This window comes from Procambarus clarkii, chromosome 37 (genome assembly GCF_040958095.1).
Source record: "Procambarus clarkii isolate CNS0578487 chromosome 37, FALCON_Pclarkii_2.0, whole genome shotgun sequence".
NCBI lineage: Eukaryota > Metazoa > Arthropoda > Malacostraca > Decapoda > Cambaridae > Procambarus > Procambarus clarkii.
Genome location: NC_091186.1, coordinates 39,897,994 through 39,917,099, shown reverse-complemented (window position 1 = coordinate 39,917,099; position 19,106 = coordinate 39,897,994). Strand labels below are relative to the sequence as shown.

The 19,106-nt window shown below is 45.5% G+C and overlaps 1 protein-coding gene across 1 annotated transcript in view; it reads right to left on the bottom strand.

Moving 5' to 3' along the window:
- LOC138372112 (tripartite motif-containing protein 59-like) overlaps window positions 1–17,955 on the bottom strand; it is an 85,820-nt gene extending 67,865 nt beyond the window's left edge. The window contains exon 1 of the mRNA XM_069337405.1: window positions 17,705–17,955. The gene's annotated coding sequence lies outside the window, so the exon portion shown is untranslated. The remainder of the gene's footprint in view (window positions 1–17,704) is intronic.
- Between the last annotated feature and the right edge of the window lie 1,151 nt (window positions 17,956–19,106).

The window sequence follows — 19,106 nt, the reverse complement described above, 5'->3', positions numbered from 1 at the left end:
GTATTCCAGGTTCCTGTCTCCCTGAAGGACCATCGGACCGGCACCAGAAATGCCGTCTGTGGTCAGCCATCATCGGTGCCATGACATAGGGAAGTGTCGAGTCACCCCAGATCGTGTCGAAACCAATCCGTACTCGAGAAAAACGAGATGATGCCCCTGCTTAACATCGCAGTGGAGACGTGGAAGATGTGGAGGATTACACCAGGCAGGACCTTGCCTTCAATTTTAAAGTTCCCGTTGTGCCAGAATTGCCCAGTAGGACAGTTCTGTGGACGAGACAGCCTCGCTATTCCAGATCATAAAGCATGTGTGTCCATTTGGAGTTGTGTCGTCGTACTAATTTGGTTTGTGATTCTTTTTATAGAACCCCAAACCAAATTCTTTTTGGTGGGGAGGTGTTACGAACCCGGATACAGCGTCCGAGCCTGGAGCAGTGACAAACACGCCATCTGTGGGTCAGCTCCCGAAACCCCCGCCAAACGAACGACGACACCTAGTGAGGACAGCGTGTACTGGACTCGAGGACCAGTTTCCAGTCTGGTTCAGCGCTCAACACCGCCGCTCCTGACCTCTGGTGAGGTGGTGCTCCGACGACAGCGCCATCTATAGGAGTGGATATGTCGGGCGTTTGTATCTGAGCCTGTGAGTGTGGTGTATTAGTGTCCCAGGTTATTAATGACGTGTCTGCTTACAGAGCCGACCTGGGACCACTGTGTTGAAGGTGTAGTCAGTCTACCCGAGGCAGCCAGTCTCCATACAGTGAAGTTTGCTGCAGCTGTCGTGACGTCGTCCCCCCGGAAGAACACTGTGGTGTGTTAAGCCTGCCAGTGGAGTGGCAGTGGAAGGATTTACCCGGGACCGACGGTTGGAGACGATAATCCACTGGGGTATTGAGGACAGGAGGGTGATTGGTGATATCACACGAGACTCCTGTCTAGGGCGTACCCCTTTTATCGTTCGTGGAGTGGCCGTACCAGCCTTGGTGGCTCAGTACCTGCCAGCAGACCTGCTGGACGTGTGGTTGACGGCCTCCACGGCGGTGCCCCCAGTGGACCTGTGTTGTGGCTGACCTGTGGCCAGGGTAGACTCGGCGTTCTCAGAGGACACGTCTTGAGGCCACGAAGAAAGCGCCGCGGACTCAGCATCTAGCTTCGAGGATCCATAGTCTCCAGCAGAAGACTACAGTGTTGATCCCCTTTGTAAAGTGTTAATACCCCTCCCCCTTGTGTACGTTTTACTTTTATATATTTAAATGGTGAAGGTTATATTATATTATATTAAGTTCTTGCCTTTCTTTCCCTACTCCCTTTAAGTTACTTGCGTCACGGATCGCATCCCTTGATAGCCTCTACTGGCTTGGGGCCGGATATATATCTTACTCTAACTACATCAGAGTAAGAACCCCGTTGCGTCCCGAGAGGGCCGTAACAAAGAGATAATTACCTAATTATTTCAATGTCTCTGATTGATTTTTCGTAGTTTTTTTGCTGTAATATTATTCAATAGTGTGTAGTGTGATATATTTATATAATAAAATGAGTGAATCATCGCTGTACTCAAAAATATGGTGTGCATATTGTTGATTCAATTATGTTCATCAAACAGTGAACAAATACTTTGTCGGTTATTACACTATATACATAGGTTATATATAAGTATCTGCATGTTTTGTTCACCATGACAAACCACTAAGTTGGTATGCTGAGTGGCAGTGGCAGGCAGTGACTGGCTGCCACTCCCTCCCTCACCTCACCTGACTTGCCACCATTCTCCACCCACCATACTGTTTTTGCTTTTATATACAGACGTTATATATAAGTATTTACATGTTTTGTTCACCATAACTGTACATCTAAGTTTGTATGGTGAGTAAAGTCACAGAGACGTAGCTACTCAGAGTCAGCTGGTGGCGACCGCCCTCAAGGCCAGACGCACTAATATTTCTCCTACAACAATACTGTGTGGTGTTATTACGCTATATATACACACATTATATATAAATATCTACCAGTTTTATTCACCATACTTGTACAAGTAAACTGGTATGGTGCCCAAAGACCATCGTGGTCATCAGTAAACAACATGATAAGTCCTGCAGACGACGCTCCACCCTCACCAAAATGGTGGCTCCCAACCTCCTACTCTCGCTGTTATCTCACACTATACACATGTTACATGTAAGTATCTACATTTGTGTTCACCATAGCGAACCACTAAGCTGGTATGGTGAGTGCAGTCAATAAAAGGTGGCCACACACACTCAAAAGACAACACCACCATCCTCCCTCCCACAGCATTACTCCTCCCTCCATGGCGCACAGCGCCAAATATCACCACAATCTTGCTATTATCAGAACCCTGGTCAGTTTTATCACTGTCTGGGGTCTTCTGTAATAATATCATCGCTACATAATAGCATGAACAAGTATATTATGGCATTTTTAGGCGATGCTGTGGTCACAAGCTGAACAGCAGTGTTGTGAGTTCATGCTGCGTGCGTCAGGCTTGGTAACTGACTCAATACTGAGGCCCTTAACACCCGGGAGTTTGGCCCACGATTTTTTAAAAAAATGGCGTCTGTTTACAAGAGCCCTGATGAAGGTCTGGTGAACCCCGTGTATCCGCGGGCCGTTTAAATCTTGCGTAGTACTCCAAAGCATCACATGATGCGATGCGCAATTTACTGCAAGTCGGTCAAAGCATCATATGATGCGATGCGCAATTGAAGGGTTAATCTGTCAAGATGTCTCAGAGCAGCATTCATGGTATTAAAGGTATAAAACAAAAGAGAAAATATTTGTCAATTGATTAGAAAGTTGACTTGATAGAGAAAGTAGAGCATGGATACTCTGTCACTCGACTCGCCCAAGAATTCAACATCGGTAAAGCTACAGTTTGTGATATAAAAAAGCAGAAGGATAATATTACGAAATTCTTTGCTCAAACTGATGCAATAGGCAACAGAAAAGATTGAGGCCTGCTAAGTATACGGATTTGGACTCGTCTGTATTTAAATGGTTTACACAGCATGGTACGAAAGGAATTGCTGTTTCAGTTGATTCTATTAGAAATGCAGCTGAAAGACTTGCTGTAAAGTTAAACATAGACAATTTCAAGGCTAGCATTGAATGGGTATGTCGATTTAAAGAGAGGTATGGCATCATTAACAAGAAAATTTGTGGCGATGCATTAAGTGCAGATGTTGGAAGTGCTAATGCATATAAGCATAAACTTTCTCAGCACATGATATCTAATAATCTAAGCTGGTTTTAAGTGTACAATGCAGATGTAACAGGCTTTAACTGGAAATGCCTTCAAAGAAACAATTTGGCCTTCAGGCTTGAGAAGAGTATTCCTGGTTGCAAGGTAAAGAAGGAAAGAATTTCAGCATTATTGTGCTGTAACGCAGATGGCAGTCACTGAACAAAGTACGCAATTGTTGGGAAATCTGCCAACCTCAGAGCACTGAAAAACTGCATGAACAGACTACCTGTCATCTACTACAACACAAAAAATGCCTGGTTCACACAGATTATTTTCGAAGATTGGTTCCAGAATCACTTGTAAAGAAGTAAAAAAAGCAGCAGATGTAGAATTCAGAGTGTAGAATTCATCCTGCTGAGGTAAAGGTAATGCTGTTGACTGATAATGCCCCAGCTCACCCCATTGCTAAATTAACATCACCTGATGGCAAAATAACATGTATGGCTTTACCACCAAACACTACATCTGTAATACAGCCCATGGATTAAGGGGGTTATCTATGTTCTCAAAAGGCTTTATAAAAGAGCTATGAATTCAGATATGGAAGTTCTGCTCTCTGAGGAAGACGAGATGCTTAACCACTGCACTGCGCAACGCGCTTGTAGGCGCTCGACGGGTGGTGCGTAACACACCTCAGGGATCTTATAGGTATAGCGTATGATTCAAAACTCCCGCGGATACATGGGGGTCACATCAGCTTCCTCAGGGCTCTTTTGTAAACAGATGCCATTTAAAAAAAAATCGTGGGAAACATTCCTGGGTGTAAGAGCCTCAGTACTGAGTGAGCAACCAAGGCTGGCGCACGCAGCATGAGCTCACAGCACTGCTGTTCAGCTTGTGACCACAGCATCGCCGAATAATGTCAAAATATATATGTAACTGGTATTATTTAGCCATGATAGTATTACAGAAGAGCCTGAGTGTGATAATGACTGTGTACAATGTTCAAATGTCAGTGAATCAATGCTCTTCAAGATGTTCACAGCGCTAGCCACAGCACCACACCATTATTTCGTCCATCTAGGAATCTTCAAACGACTTCATACGTTCCTTTACAAAATAAATGTGTGATCGATTATTCATTTACAGGATTTAGTGACCAGGATTGTGGTGATAATTAGCGCTGTGTGTAGTATTGTGGGAGGTGGAATTTTGGTGAGGGAGGGAGGGAATCGAGGTAGCGTCAGTATGTGGCAGCCACTCTTGTTTTGCTCACCATACTAGCTTAGAGGTTCACTATTGTGAACACAAATGTAGATACTTATAATAAATAAATAAATAAATAAATAAACGTTTATTTAGGTAAGGTACATACAAGAGATTTTACAAAGTTTGTTGGATTAATAGATAGAGCTAGTACATACAATGCCTAAAGCCACTATTACGCAAAGCGTTTCGGGCAGGAAAAACATTAATGACCAAAGCTTAATACTAATGGGTATAAAGAATAAAATGTGTTGAGAACAAATAAAAATAGAGATAAAAGAGGGGGAACATGGCTGAAAAAGCAGCACAAATACAATTACAAATTATTACAGATATTACAGACAAACAGCGTTGTTTTAAAAAAACCAGTGTTGAATGTAATGAAACGCCATTTTCTGGGTGAGACCCGGAGGCTCCCCGGAGCTTTACCGGCTGATATGCTAATGTCAGACTTTGGCATCAGTCATGTGTATGGAGTTCTAGGGCCTACTGGGGACCACGAGCCAGAACCTGGCCCCCTCAGAGAGGCAAGGGGAGCAATGGCCTATAGAAACCCCCGTGTGGTTGGAAGCATTCTATATCTGCCATCGACCGGGTCAAGCATCCAGAAAGGCAAGCATTCCAAAACAAACCCCTATTCTGGTGAAAATTGCTACCTAAAGCCGAACTAGTGGATAGAACTCTTCAACAGAAAACAAGGAAACTAGTATGACGTCATACGTCACCGCGCCGCTGTCTGCGCAGCTCCCCCCTCCCCGGGAGGGGGAAGGGGGAGCCCCAGACCTCCCACGCCGGCTATCCACCCATCAGTTCTGAGGCTGGATGTCAAAACACACGAAAAACGCCGACCGGAGGGAGGGAGGGTTGCTGGGGAGCCTCCGGGTCTCACCCAGAAAATGGCGTTTCATTACATTCAACGCTGGTTTTCTGGGGGGAGCCCCGTTGGCTCCCCGGAGCTAACTACCCACAGAGGAAGGTCAAGGGACAGAACCGGGAGGCGGACACCACGCACCCCCCAAAGAGGCGAGACAACCGGCAGCAAACGCCAACCCAAGGCGCCACAGCCCCGAAAATCCCGGGAACAACACGAGAACCATGAGCAGCAAGGCCCCTGCACGAACACCAAAAATCCATGCCTGAAAGACCGCAAGGCCACGTCACCCAGACGGCAGCGAGAGCAGCGAAGCCACGAACGCCACAGGCATGAGGGAAGAACACAGGCAGCTTAGCCGCAAGAACACGGCTGACCACCCGGGACACTATCACCCACGAACCGGGAAGAACAGAACCGGATCAACGCAAAACGCGCTCCGGACACAAACGCCGTGGCACGCAAACAACAGCGAAGGGCCGCCACTGAACACAAAAACGACACACCCCCGGCCCGACCAACGAAGCACCAACAAACCCTGGACCCCTCCAGAATGCAGCATCCCCACCCCGCGCCAGAAAAGATGGAGACTGCTGCCACCAAACAACCAAAACGCTAAAACCGAAGGAGCAAGAAAACTCAGCGACGCGACCCCCAGAGGCAAAGGCCCAAAGGAAAGAGCCGACGAAAAAACACACCGGAACCGAAGGGGCACTACCAACCGAGGAGAAGACAGAGCACGCTGACCAGAGACCAGGATGGTGCAAGCGGCGCACGAACAGGCCGGAGGTGAAACGACGCACAAGACAGCTGACTAATGGTGCAGAAGCAACACCAAGACTGAAAGCAAGCTGAAGCGGCTCCGCCCGCGCTGCACGAAAAGAGGCGACAGTATGTGGCAAGACAACGGCCCCCAACCCCCACCAGAAAACCAAGCCGAGAGTAAACCAAGCTAACAAGAGTAACCACCTAAGAAGGGACAGGAAAAGGAAGGACCGCCAAAATACCCCATACTGCTGCCAAGAGAAGCACGCAGGTGGGACACCTACCACGAAGCCACTCGACCACCAACCGGAGGCGAGACTGCGAGGCAGAACATAAGCAGCCCCGACAAGGCCCCTCCGAGCCCAGGAAAAAGGCGGAGCCGCGGAAAGATCTCAGGCGCGACCACCGAAACCCAGGCGGCACAAGGAGATGGAACGTCTGCCGAACAGAAAAACTCCCCAAAGCATGCAAGCCCGCCAGGAGTTCAGAAACGACGGGTCCGACGCGAGACATCGCAAGACCCCCAAAAAAACCAACCAGCAGGGCAAGCTAGGAAACCAAAGAAGGCGGAAGGGTCACCGCCAGAACAGTACCCGAACCAAGGGGTACGAACAACTGCAATAGACCGAGACAAAGAAGCACATCGCAGGACACAGGCTGACCAACGCCTAAGAACACACGCAGAACATCCCTGCTGCAGAGGAAGCAGGAAGAAAGAGCAGAAGCACAAAAACCCCAGGAGAACCACCAGGGGTGGACAATCAGGCAGGGACAGAAAAAAAACCCACGCAATCCCCAGGCACAAAACGGCAGCAAAGTGCCACTCCACAACCGGACACAGGAACAAGGACACGCCACCGTGAAACATGGTACCAATGCACACGTGCAGCAGCAGCAACAGGCACCACTGGAACATGTAAATAGCAACTCCCTTCTGCAAAGGCAGAGAACGGAGCAGGCAGACCCCAGACAGGGCCAACGGAGACACGACAAAACTCTGCAGGCCCAGAAACCTGCACCAGGCGACCGACGGCGGAGAAACCCCGCTCCATACCTGCTGGATGAGGTACTGGGAGCTCTTTTACACCTGAAGCCCGGCCCAAGGCCAGGCTAGACCGGCCAGAGGGTGGCCCACCAGGCAGCTGCTAGGAGCAGTCCACCGGCCCACATACCCCCACAACCAGGACGGGCCGGAACTGCCATACGAAAACAGGCTAGTGTGCCCTGGAAGTCCACGGATGAACCAGCAAGAAGGCTTATGCTTGCAAGTAGGTCGTGTAACAAGCACAGACCTCTGATGGTAATACAGTGTTCCCCAAATGTGCCAATAGCACCACTACACTCCACTGGTACTATCCCGTAAGTTCTACCAGATAGGCGGGACCCAAGAGCCAGAGTTCAAAACCTGCAAGCACAGCCAGGAGCCTTACCAGGTGAGTACAGAACCAACCCTACAACCCCCACACCTCACAACATTAAAAAAGGAGGGTCCCCTGAATGACTCCAGCATGGGTTGGACATGCACATGAGGGGGACAGGAAGGGTTGAAAAAGAGACAGTCACTGGTGTACGAACGGTCTCAGTCGTACAAAAATATACCTAAATAAAGACAGGTATATAAACAACTCTGCATCCAGCGCCCGACCAAATGACGCCAGACCGCAGAAACTCACCTGGCGAACGGTGGCACGAACTTGACACGACTCAACCGTGCCCAGAAGAACCAGGGAGCATCGCCAGATGAAGACGCCAGAGCCGGACCCGCAGGAGAGCAAGGAGAGGCGAAGGAGGCGGTCCACACCCATGACACAGGGAAAACTGCGGTGTCCTCCCCACAACTGGGAACCAGGACACCCCCGGCGCGAAGGGGCACATACCGCAGCCAGGGAGAAGAACGAGAGGCGAAGCACTGTAGCAAAAAGGGCGCAAAACACCAGCACTGAAACACCGCCCAGACCAAAACAAACTCCACGGCGCATGCGCATAACACGCTGGCCGAACCGCACACCCTCTCTGCGGGAAGACGCCAGCCAGGACTACTGCACGAGAAAAGTAGCCAAAAGAGGAAGCAGGAACAATAAAACCGGCCAAAGAAGCAAAGAGCCCAAAGAGGAACCCAACCGGGCGACAAGCAGCCCAACCGGGCGACAAGCAGCCCAACCGGGCGACAAGCAGCCCAACCGGGCGACACGCAGCCCAACCGGGCGACACGCAGCCCAACCGGGCGACACGCAGCCCAACCGGGCGACAAGTAGCCCAACAGGGCGACAAGTAGCCCAACAGGGCGACAAGGAAGAGGAGCCGACAGACGTTCCAATAATGCGGGAAGTAGCGAAAAACCTTCCCGTACCCTTGAGAACACAGAAGCCAACACTAGTCCCGAAGGCACACGCAGGTGCACCCGAGATCAGAAGTCACGCAGAACCCCATCGAACGGGGAAACATGACAAAAACACCGTCCCAAAAAGGGGTGGGAGGAAACATCCACCCACAGGACGGAACCAACCGACTCAAAGGCCAAAGAACCGAGCCCGGGGAGGGGCCGACGCCCAACAGCATGTACGGCGAGTGGGGAGGAAAGACCCCACTCCGCATAACCACAAGCCCCGCCTAGAGGGGGATAAAAAAAAACCCACGGGGTCTAACGGGGCCAAGGCCCCCCAAGTCAGCACCTCCCCAGCCCCGGGAACCGACACGACAGGCCCCGGGGCCAAGCCGTTCCCCCAAAGCCCCGGCCGTACCAGAAAACCGGGGCAGCCGTGAAAACACTAAGGAAGGGAGCCCACTGGCAGATTCATACAACACGGCTGGAGGAACAGGCTCAAATGCCCCCATCACTACCCCGGAAGGGGAATTCCCCGAGACTGCCCGAGTCTCAACACCACCAAAAACCCCGCCCCGAACCTACAGATGGTAAGGAACCGGACGCAGGCAGGAAGGGTGATCCAGGGGAAAGACAAGGGGGCGTGGATGGAACCGAAGCAACCAACACCCCCAAGTCCTAAAACGAACTACAACGGGGCAGCCCCGGGGCTCCCGGGGAGGAAACCACGAGAACGTTGCCACCACCAAGGCTCAAGTGCAACGCCCCTGCTGCCCGCACACGCTTCGTTAGCACAACCGGGTAACCAAGCCACAACGAGCAACCAAACTCGCAGGACTCCGGGTCGAAGGTGTCACCGACCCCACAGGCAGCAGACGGAGGCAAAACAGAGAGTCACCCAGAGACAAAGGGCGAGAGCAACCCTCAAACTCGCTGGAAGCGAGGGGGGGGACTCTGGGGTCACATCCATCGGACCCGCGCGCCCCAGGGGTTTCCCAGGGTCCCGAGCGTTTACTATAAGAGGACTCGCGCTCAGGTAATCCCAGGCAGGGTACTGCTAACCGGCACCCAAAGCTACCAAACAACTTTCTAAGAGCTGAACCCCCATGACGTGTAAACTCACGGGGACCTAGCAGGGGGTACCACCAGAAAATACTCAGAACACAAGGGACACAAGGGGCAAGAACGAAGGCAGACCCCCCCCACCAGGTAGATAAACAAAAAGAAAAAGAAAACCCCGCAAGAGGACAGCGTACCCAAGCGGAACAGAGCCGGCCGCTATGATTGGTAAAGACAAGCTGCACAGTACCCTGCGCCCCACCAGTGCAAAAACTGCCCCTTACTCTAAGGTGAACAAGGGAGACAGAACACCCGAGCACACAAAGAGTGGCCGAAAACCAAGCAGTAAACGGCCAAGCAGGGGCAGGACCCAAGGAACTTGTGGAAGGTGGCCCCAAGCCCCAAGGGCAGTACTTACAGGGCACCTAGGAAAGGGAACCCTAGGCGCATGCAGCCCGAGTACTGGAGAATCACTCCCGGCTCACGCACCACCTAGAAAACAGACACCACACTCTAGGTACGGTGCTGAAACAACCACTGGAGCCGGAGCACATAACCGTTGCCTATAGCATCAGCCGAAGAACTGATGGGTGGATAGCCGGCGTGGGAGGTCTGGGGCTCCCCCTTCCCCCTCCCGGGGAGGGGGGAGCTGCGCAGACAGCGGCGTGGTGACGTATGACGTCATACTAGTTTCCATGTTTTCTGTTGAAGAGTTCTATCCACTAGTTCGGCTTTAGGTAGCAATTTTCACCAGAATAGGGGTTTGTTTTGGAATGCTTACCTTTCTGGATGCTTGACCCGGTCGATGGCAGACATAGAATGCTTCCAACCACACGGGGGTTTCTATAGGCCATTGCTCCCCTTGCCTCTCTGAGGGGGCCAGGTTCTGGCCGTGGTCCCCGGTAGGCCCTAGAACTCCATACACATGACTGATGCCAAAGTCTGACATTAGCATATCAGCCGGTAAAGCTCTGGGGAGCCAGCGGGGCTCCCCCCAGAAAAAGCCAAGAATTTATTTCCTGCACACAGGGGGGGTTGCCATATTTTGAGCCCGAGCAGCACAGTGACTAATAAGGATACAAAGGTTAGTAGAACAATAGAAAACTTCAAGAAATATTCAATTAAGGACGCAATTTACAACTAGGCCAAAGAATGGAGCAAGTTGAAGGTCACCACATTAAAGAATGCATGGAATAAAATTCTGAGTCCGGTACCTAGTTAGAATGAAGACAAAGATTACTATGATTTTGAGGGCTTTGATAATGTGATTTTTGAGACATTCAGAGATGCAGGTGAGGAAGATTTGCAACTTTCTGATGTGAATGAGTGGTTAGATAATGTTGCTGATGATCCAGGTTATAATGAATTAACTGATAATGAGATTATCTAGTCTGTTACTGGTAATAATGATGAGGATGTTGAAGAGGAAGATGACAGTAAGTTATCTATTCCATATGCTGCATCATTGCAAAAGGTTAATGATCTGCTTGATTTGGTTGTTGTAACTGATAACAAAGAGCTGACAGATTATTACCTGCACCTAAAGGACATGAAAGATATTATAATATCTTTGTGGTTGGCACAACAAAGAGTCAAACTATGATTCAAAAGTTTTTGGTATGATTTCACAGAAGGCCTACAGGAACAGCACCCAGCACTAGCAAGGACTCACCTGAGGATGCCCAGGCAACTGGACCAGCACCCAGCACTAGCAAGGACTCACCTTCCAAGGATGCCCAGGCAACTGGACCAGCACCCAGCACTAGCAAGGACTCACCTTCCAAGGATGCCCAGGCAACTGGACCAGCACCCAGCACTAGCAAGGACTCACCTTCTGAGGATGCCCAGGCAACTGGACCAGCACCCAGCACTAGCAAGGACTCACCTTCCGAGGATGTCCAGGCAACTGGACCAGCACCCAGCACTAGCAAGGACTCATCTTCCGAGGATGCCCAGGCAACTAGACCAGCACCCAGCACTAGCAAGGACTCATCTTCCGAGGATGCCCAGGCAACTAGACCAGCACCCAGCACTAGCAAGGACTCATCTTCTGAGGATGCCCAGGCAACTGGACCAGCACCCAGCACTAGCAAGGACTCATCTTCTGAGGATGCCCAGGCAACTGGACCAGCACCCAGCACTAGCAAGGACTCATCTTCTGAGGATGCCCAGGCAACTGGACCAGCACCCAGCACTAGCAAGGACTCATCTTCTGAGGATGCCCAGGCAACTGGACCAGCACCCAGCACTAGCCATAACTTACCTGAGAGTGCCAATTGAGCTGTACAGCACAGTTCTAATGACATTAAATATACAAAGTGTAGTTTATATGATATAAGTGTACTGCAGTAGTGTGATTCTAGTGGTCTGTACTTTATGTACAGACTGTAGTGTATAATGTACATTTGTTAGAAAAGTTACTGTTCTTTAAACAATTTATATTCATATCATATGTGTGGCACTCTCAGGATATTGAGATTAACAAAGTTTGCACTACACAACTCAAAGTTACCCTAGTGTTCTAGTGCAGACAAGAATATTCAAGATGGCCGCCAGCAAGAGGAAAAACAGAGTTTGATTTTGGGGGATTCAATGAAGAAAGCATTGATATAAGTCTACACAACAAGTTGGCAAAATTAGATACCATAGTGAACTCTCATGTAGAAATAATCAGTAAATTGAAAGAAAGTAATGACTAGTTGTGTAGCAAAGTTTTATGTCTTGAGGGTTTAGTGAAAGACTTGTGCAAGGACAAGACTCAATTGGAAACAAATTGCAAAGTCATGGAAGAGGAAAATAAACTCTTAAAAATAGCTTTGGAAGAAGCAAATTTAAACATAAATGACTACAATAGGTTAGGTAAGGAAATTCAACAGGAGAAACAGCTTTTGTCAGCACAGATGGAGGAAGTTACACAGGGAATAGAACAGTGCAAGAAGGATATGCAACTAACCTATGCACAAGTGGCCAAGGAGAAGGAAAAAATTGAAGAAGTAGTAAAGGAAGCCAAACACTGCAGCAACCAAGATAAAACAAACATTAGGCTGGAGATGAGGAAGGAATTGGCATCTAACCCAAAGTTGGTACAAAACACAGTTGATCGGAGCAAGTCCCTGATAATTTTTGGTTGCAAAGAAAAGATAATATCTAGGTCAGAAAGAGCTGTAGAAGAAGCGAAAGTAGTAGATAAAATTGTTGGCCTCGTGGAAGGTCTTACTACCATAGAGAATGTCTGCGACTACAGGAGAATAGGCAGGTACATAAAAGGGAAAGATCGATCTTTGAGGATCACCCTAAACGGTGCCAAATAGATGGAAGAAGTACTAAGGAATGCTGAAAATTACAAAGTGATGAGGATGGGAAAGTGTGATCGTTAAGACGAGATCTTTCAAGAGAAGACAGAGAGAAGCTGAAACTAAACCTCATAGAGGTAAAAAACTAAATGAGAGCAGAAATGAAGAAGAAATCAATTCTTTTTTCTACAAATTGATAAGGGAAGGCAGGCCTGTAAAATGGTACAAAAAGGCAACCCAACAAAATTGCTAGAGAGAAGGGTAGTGATGAATAAGGAGAGGGGGAACATGTTCCTGAAAATAGTATACACCAATGTAGATGGATTAAGATCAAAGATACTGGAGTTAAGTGATGTAATACAGCTTCAGACACCAGACATTGTTGCACTCACGGAGACATAACTTGAAGATGTTATTTTAAATGAGGTCATATTCCCAAGAGGCTACTCAATTTGGAGACGGGACAGAAAAATTAGGAAAGGCGGTGGCGTTGCTGTGCTGGTGAAAGTACACCTAATGGTGAACGAAATAATGATTGCCAATCCACGAGAAGTTGACGTAATAGCATTAGAGATCTCCTATGAGGATGATAAACTAATGATCATAAATGCACATAGTCCACCGCCATGCAACACATGGACAAAGAGGGAGCTAGATAGTGAACGAGAGGGTCTTATAACAATAATGAGAGAGTTTATAGTAAGAGCGGATAAATATAGATCATGACTGTTGATAGTCAGCAACTTCAACTTAAAATCCATATACTGGGAAGCATACAAAGCTAGAACAGAGGATTTTTGGACCAGTAGATTTGTAGACCTCATCCTGGAAACATTCTTGTATCAACATGTTAAACAAGCTACGAGGATGAGGGAAGGGGACGTTCCCTCCATGCTAGATTTTATATTAACCAGGAAGGAGGAAGAGATATTTGATATTCAGTACCTTCCTCCCTTGGGTAAAAGTGACCATGTCTTTTTGGGAATAAACTATGCAATGCATTATAATCTGGTAGAAAATAAGGAGGTTGAAGCAGTTGAAAAAGCTGACTTCAGGAGAGGACATTATGGCAACCTTAGACATTTTTTTTAGTGAGTATAATTGGACAGACTTGTTGCTAGGCAAGGAAGTAAATGAGATATATTTCACAAAACTTGACATACATGATAAAGGCACAAAAAAAATTATACCAAAGCAGAGATACACAACTAGGAAACAGGATTGGTTTGACAGAAATTGTGAGAGGGCCAGAGACCAAAAGACACAAAAATGGAATCAATATAGCAAGAGGCCAAACCCCCAAACATACAAGCGATACAAAGATGCGAGAAACAACTACACGTCAGTGAGGAGAGAGGAAGAAAAAAATTTTGAAAAAGAAATTGTGGACAAATGCAAAACAGAACCAGGTCTATTCTATAAATTCATAAACAACAAATTGCAGGGTAAAGGATAATATTCAGAGGTTGAAAATGGGAAATAGATTCACGGAAAAAGAAAAAGAAACGTGTGAAACATTAAACGAAAAGTTTCAAAGTGTGTTTGTACAAAATTAAATCTTCAGGGAACCAGACACAATAAGAATTCCAGAGAACAACAGAGCACATAGAGGTGTCTAAAAACGAAGTGGAAAAAATGCTCAAGGAGCTAAGTAAGAACAAAGTAGTTGGTCCAGATGGAGTTTCACCCTGGGTTCTGAGAGAATGTGCACCTGAGCTCAGCATTCCACTTCAACTGATTTTTCAGGCATCCCTGTTTACAGGAGTTGTAGCTGATGTGTGGAAAAAGGCTAACATCATTCCAATCTACATAAGTGGCAGCAGGGAAGACCCCCCTCAATTATAGACCTGTATCATTAACAATTGTAATTGTCAAAATATTGGAAAAAATAATTAAAACTAAATGGGTAGAACACCTGGACAAAAAAATATAATATCAGACAGACAGTATGGTTTTCAATCTGGAAGATCCTGTGTAACGAATTTACTCAGTTTCTATGATCGAGCCACAGAGATTTTACAGGAAAGAGATGGTTGGGTTGACTGCATCTATCTGGACCTAAAAAAGGCTTTTGACAGTTTCACATAAGAGGTTGTTCTGGAAATGAATATATTGGAGGGGTGACAGGTAAGCTTCTAACATGGGTGAAAAATTTCCTGATAGAAAAATGAGGGCCGTAATCAAAGGCAATGTGTCGGATTGGAGAAATGTCCCAAGTGGAGTACCATAGGGTTTAGTTCTTGGACCGGTAATGTTTATTGTTTACATAAACGATCTACCAGATGGAATACAGAATTATATGAACATGTTTGCTGATGATGCTAAGATAATAGGAAGAATAAGAAACCTAGATGATTGTCATGCCCTTCAAGAAGATCTGGACAAAATAAGTATATGGAGCAATACTTTGCAAATGGAATTTAACGTGAATAAATGCCATGTTATGGAATGAGGAATTGGAGAACATCGACCCCACACAACCTATAAATTATGTGAGAAATCTTTAAAAAAATTCTGACAAAGAAAGGGATCTAGGGGTGGTTCTAGATAGAAAACCGTCACCTGAGGACCACATTAAGAACATTGTGCAAGGTGCCTATGCTACACTTTCTAATTTCAAAATTGCTTTTAAATACATGGATGGTGAAATACTAAAGAAATTGTTCACGACTTTTGTAAGACCAAAGCTGGAATATGAGGCAGTTGTATGGTGCCCATAACTTACGAAGCACATCAACAAACTGGAAAAGGTGCAAAGACATGCCACTAAGTGGCTCCCAGAAGTAAAGGACAAGAGTGGTCTGTCTAATTACCACAAGCTACACAAGCTTCACAAAGCTTCCTGGCAATACGTTTGTAATGAATAAATATGACATGTTAGGTTAGGCTGACCTAACCTAAACTAAACTAACCTAACCTAACCTAACCAAACCTAACCAACCTAACCTAACCTAACCTAACCGACGCTTGGATCGTCGACTTTATTTGGCGTCACTAGCTCTTTATTTTCGTCTAATTTCTTAATAAAAATATAGTTTTTCAGATTAAAATTATGTTTTCTCGTGTTGTACATTCAGCACCAACATTATAATGAGTAAATATATCATATTTATTCATTACTAACATAAGCTTTCTGAAGCTTTCTGAAGCTTGTGTAGCTTGTGGTAATTAGACGGACCGGACAAGAGCTATGAGGAGAGGTTAGAGGCATTAAATATGAAAAACTAGAAGATAGAAGAAAAAGAGGTGATATGATCACCAAGTACAAAATAGTAACAGGAATCGATAAAATTGACAGGGAAGAATTCCTGAGACCCGGAACTTCAAGAACAAGAGGTCATAGATTTAAACTAACGAAACAAAGCTGCCAGAGAAATATAAGAAAATTCACTTTTGTAAACAGAGTGGTAGACAGTTGGAATAAATTAGGTGAGGTGGTGGAGGCCAAAACCGTCAGTAATTTCAAAGCGTGATATGTATGACAAAGAGTGCTGGGAAGATGGGACACCACGAGCATAGCTCTCATCTTGTAACTACACTTAGGTAATTGCATTTAGGTAATTACAACTCAACTGGTAAGGTAAGTACAGTACTGCAACATGCCATATCAATTTATTTCATTTCAATATAAATTCTTCGTTATTTAAATTTTTCATAAGGCAAATGTGTACTGGCATATGCATTAATGTGATTGTATTTTTTTTTTTTGGGGGGGGGGAGGGGAAAGGGGGTTGCTGGGGCCGAACGGATGGAACGAATTCCACACTGGAATAAATCGGCTATGCCCCATAGCCGAGGACACACTGTATTACTCATTTAATTTCTATATTTACTGTCAACATTTAATGTCATCTAATTTCATGCATTTCTTTGATAAAGTGTTTACTCGTGTCCTTTATGATCTTCGTTATTTGTAAGTGTTGGCCCCATTAACCTTAAATTATAGTATGTTACTCTATCTTCTGATTTGTGAAAAAAAAAATGTTATGAGGAGCAGTTCACTTGCTTTTCTAAATTACAACTTGTATTTCCATTCTATAATTAATGCAAATAAACTACTGTACTGTTGCTAGAACTACTGACTCCATAATGTAATAGTCTATGCTTGTCATCCTTAAGTATCACCTTCTTTGTATTAATTTTTTATTTTCCTGGAACATTCTCATTTTGTTAGCTTACTACTCTAATAGTATTAAGTGTTTTACTCGTCACAACATTAATTAAACAATTTTTATATTATTAATAATTTTTGCCCGAAACGCTTTGCATAATAGTAGCTTCATTAGTATATGTAACTCCTGTCTCTTCATTGAACAATACTCTTATGTTCTTTGTACACACAATCTTTTGAATAAATAATAATAATATTATTATTATTATTTACACACGGAAAATCACACAAAAGTGATATACATCAATGAGAAAATTCCCTCGGGCTGTGAGATGATGCAAACCTGCAATGTTTGCATTACCTCACAGCCTCAGTGGATTGTTCATTTATGTATATCACCTTAGTGTGATTTTCTGTGTATCTGAAGTTGTGCATACAATATTGAACTACAGTACTTTATCCTTCACCCGAGTGCTTGGGGGGTCTTACATAAAATTTGGACTGGCTTCAGGACTTCCTGTGATATCAGGATATCACAGACTTCCTGTGTTATCAGTAGAAATCCGATTATAAAACTTTTAGGAAGTCAGTGGTGGTACAGTGGTAGAGTATGCGGCTGGCAATGCTTTGGTTGTTGGTTTGCAACACCACACAGTCCCAGTGGATTTTCGTATTATTATTATTATAAAAATGATCATATTCGATAGACCAATGTCCACATCCCAACAATGCCATAGGCCTATTTCCACACCCCAACAAATGCATGTTGGGGTGTAAGACAATGGTGGAGCAGAAAGTACTCCAGTACTTACGGAGGATGATGAGAGTGCGAGGAACAAGGTGGTCAGGTGGAGCCAGTGACTCCTTCCTTCAACAGTTTTGTCTCTCCCTCGTGCTATATCCTCAATGTCTTCAGTGGTGTGGCCTCACCACACACTTACACTGCCACAAGTGTCCTGAGAGTACTGTGGGAGGAACAATTTGGCGGGTATTGTGGGCACAGGTCTTTAAGACATGCGAACTACCGGGGCGTGGAGACGTCTATAGCAACCTTTATTGTGATGACGTCACTCGCTCGCTCGCTTACTCGCCACGTCGCTCTTCCCATTTTCTTTGGTTACTGATCTTTGCTGAAGTTTAATTTACCTGAAAGCCACTAATATTGGTGGCCTCAACGAGGACAGGAAGCTGGCGGCTTGTTAAAGGTTCTACCCATTTGCCTGGAGGATCTTTTCTATCTGTATTTTAAAACCCAGTACAGATTTGGCGTTTGCCTTACCTACTCTTTGGCGGGTAAGCTGTTCTACGGGTTTACAACCATACGGGAGAAAAAGCATCTCCTGTTTTCTGTCCTACATTGAGGCTTGTTGAGCTCGAACCCGAGAATCTGACCTTTTGAAGAAAGTGTCCAGATCGACATCGTCCAAATTGTTTAGTATTTGAAAGGTTTCGATGAGCTCCGCCCTGTCATGCTGGTTTGCAGTGTTATATATTTATTTATTTATTTATTTATTTATTTATTTATATACAAGAAGGTACATTGGGATTGTGAGGATACATAGCATAGTAATTACATTCTTGTAAAGCCACTAGTACGCGCAGCGTTTCGGGCAGGTCCATGTACCTTCATGTATATATATATATATATATATATATATATATATATATATATATAAATCTAAGAAAATTTTACGTAGTAAATACTAGTAAAATTTATAAAAATGATAACAGATACATAGCAAGAAAAAAAATAAGATGAGAAAAATTTGTAGGTATATTAAGGCACATATAGGTAGCTCAGATTGATTGCAATGACAGCTTGAATGGTAGTTAACAAAAATTAGTAGGCACAATACAGTATATAGCTTGCACAAAAGCACATAAAAAGAAGACAGCAATGAACACAATGAGATAGTTGTTTGGATTAAGTACATAAAGATTGGGAGATTTGGTAACACTAGATACAAAGCAAATTTAAAGCTCATTGTGGGAAACTACGAAGATGAAATTAGGTACTTTTTGGTTTTGTTTTTGAATGGGGCAAAAGTTGGACAGCTTTTCAATTCACTAGGGAGTGAGTTCCATACACTGGGTCCCTTTATTTGCATAGAGTGTTTACACAGATTAAGTTTGACCCTGGGGATATCAAAGAGATATTTATTTCTGGTGTGGTGATAATGGGTCCTATTACATCTGTCCGGGAGAGTTTCAGAG